At 29.1% G+C, this 8,359-nt stretch overlaps 1 long non-coding RNA gene across 1 annotated transcript in view; it reads left to right on the top strand.

Moving 5' to 3' along the window:
- LOC117177050 overlaps positions 1 to 1,104 on the top strand; it is a 1,675-nt gene extending 571 nt beyond the window's left edge. The window contains exon 2 of the long non-coding RNA XR_004467658.1: positions 913 to 1,104. This is a non-coding gene — a long non-coding RNA (uncharacterized LOC117177050). The remainder of the gene's footprint in view (positions 1 to 912) is intronic.
- The last annotated feature ends 7,255 nt before the right edge of the window (positions 1,105 to 8,359 follow it).

The following is an 8,359-nucleotide window of genomic DNA, read 5'->3' as shown; positions in this document are numbered from 1 at the left end:
TTCTTTTTTGCAAAGTGATCTAGTATATTTTCTTTCGATAATATCAAATTTTCAGAACTGCCTGTGATTTTTTTAAAAAGCGCCCAAGCCACCTTAAATGATGAGTAATTTATGTTCATGACGCGATGAAGTAAATCATCAAAATAAAATATGAATATTGTATTTCATAAAAGAATAAATAAATTGCACATTCTTAAGACTTAGAAATTTTAATTATAATTGGTTTAATAGCTCTTTTTTTTAATAAACAATTAATTATTTTACTGAATTACATTTTCTAAAATATTGTTTACAGAAAAGTAGCTAACCAGCTAACTGAGCTTTTCAAGATTAAACATAAAAAAATAATTTATCTATAAAATGTAGGTTACCTAAAAATAAAATTTATAAGTAACATTAGGCCTCAAAACTGCCATTTTAATTGATAAAGTATTCAATTTTCAAATTATTACTTAAGTCATTACTACTTTTTTGTAGACTATCTTTAAACTTTTGAAAAAAAATTAAAAACTGACGAAGAATACAGCGATTGCTTTGTAAGTTTGTATAGTTCTTTTATATTCTATTTTGAACACTAGGATATTTAATTAAATATAAAAAAGAAACCAAACATTATGAATTATTCTTATTATTATTAATTTTTTTTCAAAAAAATTCTTTGAGTCAACTTTTTTAGAGGCACAATCAGATTCGAAAATCCATAACCAATATCATCCAAAAGTACACGTCAAGAGAATTATCCATGGGATTTATAGCTATAAAGAGGATAAAAAATAAATTACTTTTCAAGCACTTTTACATGTGCTCTTTTATTCTCGGAAAGAAAATTATTATTACAGCGATTAATGATATTATATGATTATGATTTAACTTCAACTTTAATGTAAATTTTCTAATTTTTTCATTTAACAGGCGGTGTTTATGAAAAATATAAGTCACTTACGATGAAATCTTTTCATCTTGAAACGGTCTTCACTAATTCCAAAGATTGATATGGACACCGAAAGATGAGGCTGGCGAAGAATAATCAGGTTCTGGAATTAGATTCTTCTTAAGATGCTCAGCTACTTGAAATGATTCTTTTAAATAAACAATTTCACCTTAATAAATGTTTTTAATCATTTTTTATTTTAAAACCCAATTTTTTACTTCAATGTGGCCGAGACTACAAAAATAAATAAAGCCAAGTCGTTCAGTAAGTTAGTCTCTAGCCAAGATTTGTCTAATTTGGGCCTAGCTAGCGCCAGGGCTAAATTTCCACACAAGTACTTTCGCAGGATGAATAATATAAGATTTTTATTCATTATTTCTCGAAATCTCAATTTATGAATGTGCTTTTAACCGCTTTTTTAGGTCTATATTAAAAATGAAGATATTGAAAGCTAAAACACTGAATAGAGGACATTTTTTCCCTGATTGGGCTGGCCACTAAGGTAACTCCTAACTTACTCTACTGAAACTATTCATACTTGTCCCCACGTCTGAACAGAACTTTCTTTTATCACTTCAAAATCTATGTTTCTCTTATTTTAATTTTCAGTTAATAATATTCTAAATGTAAATTTTACATGCATTTTTTTTGAAATCCCCTAAAAAAACCTCAAAATAATTTCAAATACTTTGAAGGCCTTCTAAATTTTTGTATAACCCTCCCGTGTAGAAAATGCCCTAATATTCCCTACTTTAAACAGGCAACTGGTCGGGTGTTAGAAAGGGTAACTTGATTAGAAAATGTTATGCAGATTCTTGCCGGGTTTGGTAGGATTACCTCTGTGTGTTATTTATACAATTACAGGGAAGTTTAAAGAGGTCCTAACTTAGAATTTAGAGATGCACTACTCAAATACGAAAAGTATTTCCCTAAATTTGTCAATAACTATAAAAATGGAATTTTAAATAAATTATAATCATAGGAGTCTTTATTTATACAGTAATTTCAAACCCTGACGGGTAAACAAGTAGTACTGTGTCCATGCCAACACAGTCAATGTTTGATAGCCTTATATGCCCCAAAATTTTGGTGCCTTGTGAGGTTGATGACTATATGTCTTTTATTATTAGTTATCTAGGCTTTCCCTCGGCTGGCCCTCGACAGGTTACTGTCGTGTGCTACTTGACACTCTCGTTTTAGCACTACATTTTGTATTCAAACTAGATAAAAGGTTTTATTCATAAAGATATATATTAATAATAATTTCTATCAATTAATTATTTTCTCGAGGTGACCTTGTAAAGCCCTAGACAGGTAAAACGGGTAATTTGGCTGTAAGTGCAAAAATGTAATTTAATGTTATTAAGCTTAATTATACTTAAATTTTAAAAAAAAAATTTTTTAAAGTTACCGAGGCTCAAACTTTTAAAATTTTCATTTTTTTCTGATAAAATTTAAAACATTTGGTGCGTTAAAAATTTGAAAAGAACCTTTCTTGAATATTGATTTAATTTCAAATCATCTAAGTGCGTTTAAAAATCATATTTAACCAATCGAGTTTCAAGAATCTTTTTTCCTAAGTTCGAATGTATCGGATGAATACCGTCAAGTATTTATTATATTAATTTAGTTTCAGAATAACGTGCGAAGTGTAGTTAAGAATTTAATGTGAATAAAAATACGAGAAAATGGAGAAGTATCTGTCAGTGGCTACAGAAAGGTGTAAAATGCTTATATTTAACTTTTGCCAAGAATGTATTTACATTTGGATTAATATTTTCCTTCTGTGGATAAAAAATTTCTGGTAGTAGATTATGGCAATGTGTTAGTTCAATTTTTTTACTATTGCAACCATAGCATCACACTTCAGAATTTTTCAGAGACAGGGCCTCATACGAAACATGTTATAATTTCTACCCCGGAAGAACTTTAATGGTAATTATTACGAAATCTCGTAACCCATAACACGTCACCACATAACCTATAATCAAATTAGGAATTAATAGGGAAATAGAGCAAGGATCTAGAAAGGACCTTACTGTTTAATCGGGCAATAGAAAGGCACCCTCGCTCGAATCTGGTTAAAGAGTCTAGGCTAGTGCCTTTTCTACAAAGCGTGATGTTCTGGTCGGGTCCTTTCCAGATTTCCCGTTCCGCGCCCCAATAATTTTAGGGAAAAATAACTAGCACCCTACCAAAACCGAGTCGCCATTTCTGCACGGGCTTATGAAGTCATAACCAAATGACAAATATTGAAAGCCCCTAAAATCCCATAATTGGTTTTTAAATCTTTTGAAAAGCCTCATAATCTTTTATTTATCTTGAAATAAGTTCAATACCTTAGGGTCCCATTTAAATATTTCCAAATATTTTTCAATTCCTATAAATATTCGTGGCATTTCTTAAAATATTTAGAAATCACTCGAAATCTTTAAAAATAACTTGATCCTTTCATAGGCCATGACATTTTAATAGATTCTTAGAAGTCTTTGGAAAATATGTAAAATCCCTTAAATATTGAAAATTATTGATGTTAGAATAATAAAAATACCTGCTGATGGATCATATTCCGGGAATACTCTGATATAAAATTTGTTATCCTAACCAATTGTGTGTTTTTCACTGACGGGGTGGAAAATCGAACCATATGTCTGCTCAGAATTTTTCGTAAAATAATTCGCAAAATCTCCACAACTTAGTAGAATATAATATAATAATAAAGATGAGACATAGAAACAAGATTTTTGTCATTTTTCTCTCAAAAAAGCGATGTATCTTGATGCTTTGATTAAAGCTGGAACACAGATATTTTTCCTCGACTGAAGTCTCTGCAGAGATAACATTAGGTCATAAAAAATCTATTTTAATGGGATCTTTGTTTAAACTTTGTGCACATGTTAATTTACTTTGTTAGAAAAGAGGTATTTTCTTTAAGGTTGTGGCAAAAATCAGTTCTCTGAGAAAAAAAAGTTTTCTATGAAGAATTAAAATGATGTTTTGAGTCATGTCTTATGAAAGAAAAGCACATTGTTTTCTATTCGAAAAATGCTTAAAACTTACGAAAAGTAATTATTCTAGCAATAGTTAGAACAACAATATGTTCTGACAATGGTTAGAATGGATGTAAATAAGCTATTATTATTTTGAATATTTGAAAAAACGAACTGTCCATCATCACGGAATTTTCCGTAAGGCCAACGCCCTTTATCCAGCTCGTTCAGGGCCATTTACGTATAATCAAAAGAAAAATGATTTAATTCTCTCAATGGAGTTTATTTTCTCTTTATTATTGTGAAAATAAATATGCATAAACTGAATAACGAATAGAACAGAAAATCCTTGAGCAGGAATAACGGTTCACACTATGAATATAGTTTTTAATATAAGGTTTTTATTCCAATATTATCTCTATCGAGGCTTCAACTCTTCCCAATGTTTGGAAAGTTAAATATTTTTTACCATTTAACATTGCTACGATACAGTGTAATGGTTTTTTCCTGGAACTGAGTGAATATTACTTTTTCACATTGTAATTTGTGCAATAAGGAAAATCGCAAACGCGGCTAATTTACGTTATGATAATCACCAATTTCCAGGAAAAAGCTTTCAAGGTTCATCTTGCCAATGTTAAAGGTAAAACCATTTTCTATTTCCTTGAATTGTGCTACATTAATTTTTTAAACATATTTTTTTCTGTTGCACTTGTTGTTTTACGAATCTTCTTTTTTATATTTCTAATATTTCCTTCCCTTCTATTTAACAGCACCAAACCTAAAATAGTACATTATTTTTTTAAGTTTAAAAGTTTAAAAAAAGCTTTATAATAATTAAAAAGAATTAGTGTTATATTTTCAAAAAATCCTATTTTAATTCTAAGACTCTTATTACCAGTTGAAGTAGACTACGAGACTTCCACTTTTGACAAAAAACTTTAACTTCCTGGTTTTTTTTCGTCTCGAAAACCCATCAATTTGGTAGAAGCTTAACTTTTGATCGAAAGTCAAATTATTTTCTTTGGAGTTAATTTGTTTAGTCGAAGATTCATTATTTTAGTACGAAAATTCATTTCCTTCTTTGAAAATTAAACTATTTATTTGTTAATTAGTTTTGTCTTTTTCAACAATTTATTTTATTTTACTTGAATATTTAACTATTCCATTTTTTGTCGAAAATTGAAGGGTCGAGCACAATAATCACCTTAGCCCTTGAAGACGCGGATAAGACAGTCAATACTTGTATAGAATTTGATTGCGCATCTTTACTGTGTGGCAACCAAATGCGAAGTTTGTTTCGTTTCTAATTATTGAATTATTTAAAGAAGACGGAATTTTTCAACGAAAAAAAAATCAACGCTTCTTTGAGTTACACTCACCAGATCTTTGCCGGAATTGATATTTTTTCTTGAAAAATTCTATGTAACATTCTTCAATATATTCTACGACTTTATTCAAAAAGTTTTAGATCAAAACTTCCCCGCACAACTTTTTCGTTTTTAATCCAAGATTTCAAAGAAAATATTTTTGGGAATTTATTAAACGGCCCTGGAACGTTTTTTATATTTCATAAACATTCTAACAGTCGCCAGGAGTTGGACGCAAAAAGGTATTGCATTTTTTTCGTTGACACATTCCGTTTTCCTTAAATAACTAAAAACCGAAACAACCCGCTGTCATACAAAAAAGATGCGCGATAAAATTCTCTAGAAGTATTGTCTAGCAAGAATCAAAGAACAATTTTCAAAATTTGCTCCGCTTACAATACTTATCCATGTGTTCGAGCGCTAAAGTGGTTATTGCAGCTGACACTTCAATTGATCTTTTTTTTTAACAAAAATCAATTATTTGGTTGAAAATGTATGCATTTTTTTTAATTCGTCTTTTTGGGTACTTGCGGATTCGAGTATTTTGTTGAAAATTCTTATTTTTTCGTTACATAACACCAGAACCTCTGATCTTTTTTATCATGCGAAACGCGCGAGCCTCGAATTTTTTTGTTTCGATGCACAGAGAGAAATTTGACGAAATTAATTCACGGAAGCGCGTGATTTTAGAGCTACAATTTTTACGTGATTTAAAGTCTCGGACTCTGTGATCTAAAAGCATAGAGTTCGAGACCTGAGAATAAAGGAGCGTGGCCCAATGCCTGAAACTTCGATACCTATGTTTTAAAACACAGGGTTTCGAGTCACGTGATCTTCGCTAATAGGACGAGGGAAAAAGATATGCAAGCGCAGCCACGCCATCCACTAGTGCGACACGGCACAGTGGGAAAAAAATAACGTTTTGGTTCAAAAGAACGTACAGCCCACCAATATTGACCGATTTGGAAAAAAAATTGAAAAAGCTGATAACATTTCCAAGCAAGTTGTCAAGCCTTATTTTTAAATTAAGTTTTCAATTTTTTTATAAATAAATAAATATGACAAAAAAATCGCCTAAGTTGCATAGAGCAACATTAGTTAAAGATATTCCAATATTATGCAATAAACAAACAAATTTGTTGTAAACAAATTATTTGTTGGAAAAATGTTTTCTACGATTTTCCGTAATTATGCGCTTTTTCAAGTTATATTGCAAGAAATTGGAATCGAAACAATATTATATTTAAAACATTTTCTCTTAAGATTATCATTGATTATATTATAAACATATTTAATGAACAAATGCAGTAATCAGACATTTTTCGATAGAAAAACTAGTTTTTTTTCTATGTCAATTTTTTTTTAAATTATGAACTTTATGATAATTTTACCAAAATACATAATTTTTCAAATAATCCTATGATTTTTTAAAAACAAATTTAATAAACAAATGAATTATTCGAGCATTTATCGGCAGAAAAATTCGGTTTTCTTCAATGACAATTTTTTTCAGTTGGGAACTTCATGACAATCTCAGCAACATTCATAATAAGTTGATGAATTTGATGATTTCTTTAAACAAATTTAACAGAGAAATACATTATTCGGTCATCTGTGAATAGAAAAATTCGTTTTTTTCTATGTAAGTCGATTTAATCGGGAACTTCATGATGATTTCAGCAAAATTCATAATTGGTTGATAAACTCAGTATTTAAAAAAAATGCTAGGAATGTTTTTAATGAATTCAAGAGTGTGGCACAAAAAATAAATAAATAGAGAAATCCAATCTGAATTATTATGGTGCAGCTTAATAAAAACACTGGCATTGAAAGAGACGAATATTTCCAAAGAGAAATGGCCAAACGATTCCATCGACAGATGCCCGAATAATGCATTTATTTATTAAATTTGATTTTTTAAAAATATAAAATTTATCAACCAATTATGAGTTTTGCTGAAATCATCATGAAGTTCCCAATTAAAAAGATTATAATCGAAAAAACGAATTTTTTCGTTCACATATGCCCGAATAATGCATTTTTTTGTTAAATTTTTTTTGAAAAATCATAAAATTTATCAAGTCATCATGAATGTTGCTGAATTTATTATAAAAATCCCAATTAAAATTCTGACATCAAAAAAAAAAAGAATTTTACCGTCGACAGATGCCCCAGTAATTCATTTGTTTACTAAATTTGTTTAATATAATATTGTTTCCATTCAAATTTCTTGCAATATAACTTAAAAAACGTATAACTATGGAAAGTCGTAGAAAACATTTTTGAAACAAATAATTTATTTATAACAAATTTTTTTGTTTCTTGTCTAATATTGGAACACCTTTAACTAATGTTACTCTATGCAACTTCGGCAATTTCAACAATTTTCCTGTTATTGACGAGCACCGGGAATGTAAATAGAAAAAATCACATTTTTTTCGTCATATTTCTTTATTTGTAAAGAAATTCAAAATCTAATTAAAAAATTAGGCTAGACAACTCTCTTCAAAATCTAATCAGGTTTTTTCAATGTACGTTATCTTGAACAAAAAAAGTCATTCTTTTCCCCTTTGTGAGCGGGGGTGCGAAAGCAGAAGGCACGCCAAAAAATCCCAGGTCAAAGTAAAGGGAGGCTAATGAAACCCGAGGTCCTAGTGTAAACTATTTCTGATTTATAATAAAAATCGTTTTTGGTTCAAATACCATCAATTACATTTTTTGTTGAATATTAACCTTATTATATTAAAAATTCAACTCATTGATTGAATGTTGAACTACTTTGTTGGAAATTTTTATTTTCGGTTTAAAATGAATTTTTTAACTAAACATTGAATAGTTTGATTAAAAATTTAACGGTTTGGTTCAAAAATAGCTTCTTTGTTGCAAATTCAAATTTTTTGTATAAAAATCGAGTTTTTGCTTTAAAATGCCACAATTTGGTAGACAATTTTTTTCAATTCAATTATTTCAGTTGTTTTTCAATTAATTTTAGTATTTAAGTTAATGTTTTTATTAAAACGGGGAATTTTATAAGAGGAAATTTAAAAAAAATCTTGTTTAAGAAATAA

This window comes from Belonocnema kinseyi, chromosome 7 (genome assembly GCF_010883055.1).
Source record: "Belonocnema kinseyi isolate 2016_QV_RU_SX_M_011 chromosome 7, B_treatae_v1, whole genome shotgun sequence".
NCBI lineage: Eukaryota > Metazoa > Arthropoda > Insecta > Hymenoptera > Cynipidae > Belonocnema > Belonocnema kinseyi.
The sequence above is the reverse complement of the archived record's forward strand: the minus strand, read 5'-3'. Positions and strand labels throughout refer to the sequence as shown.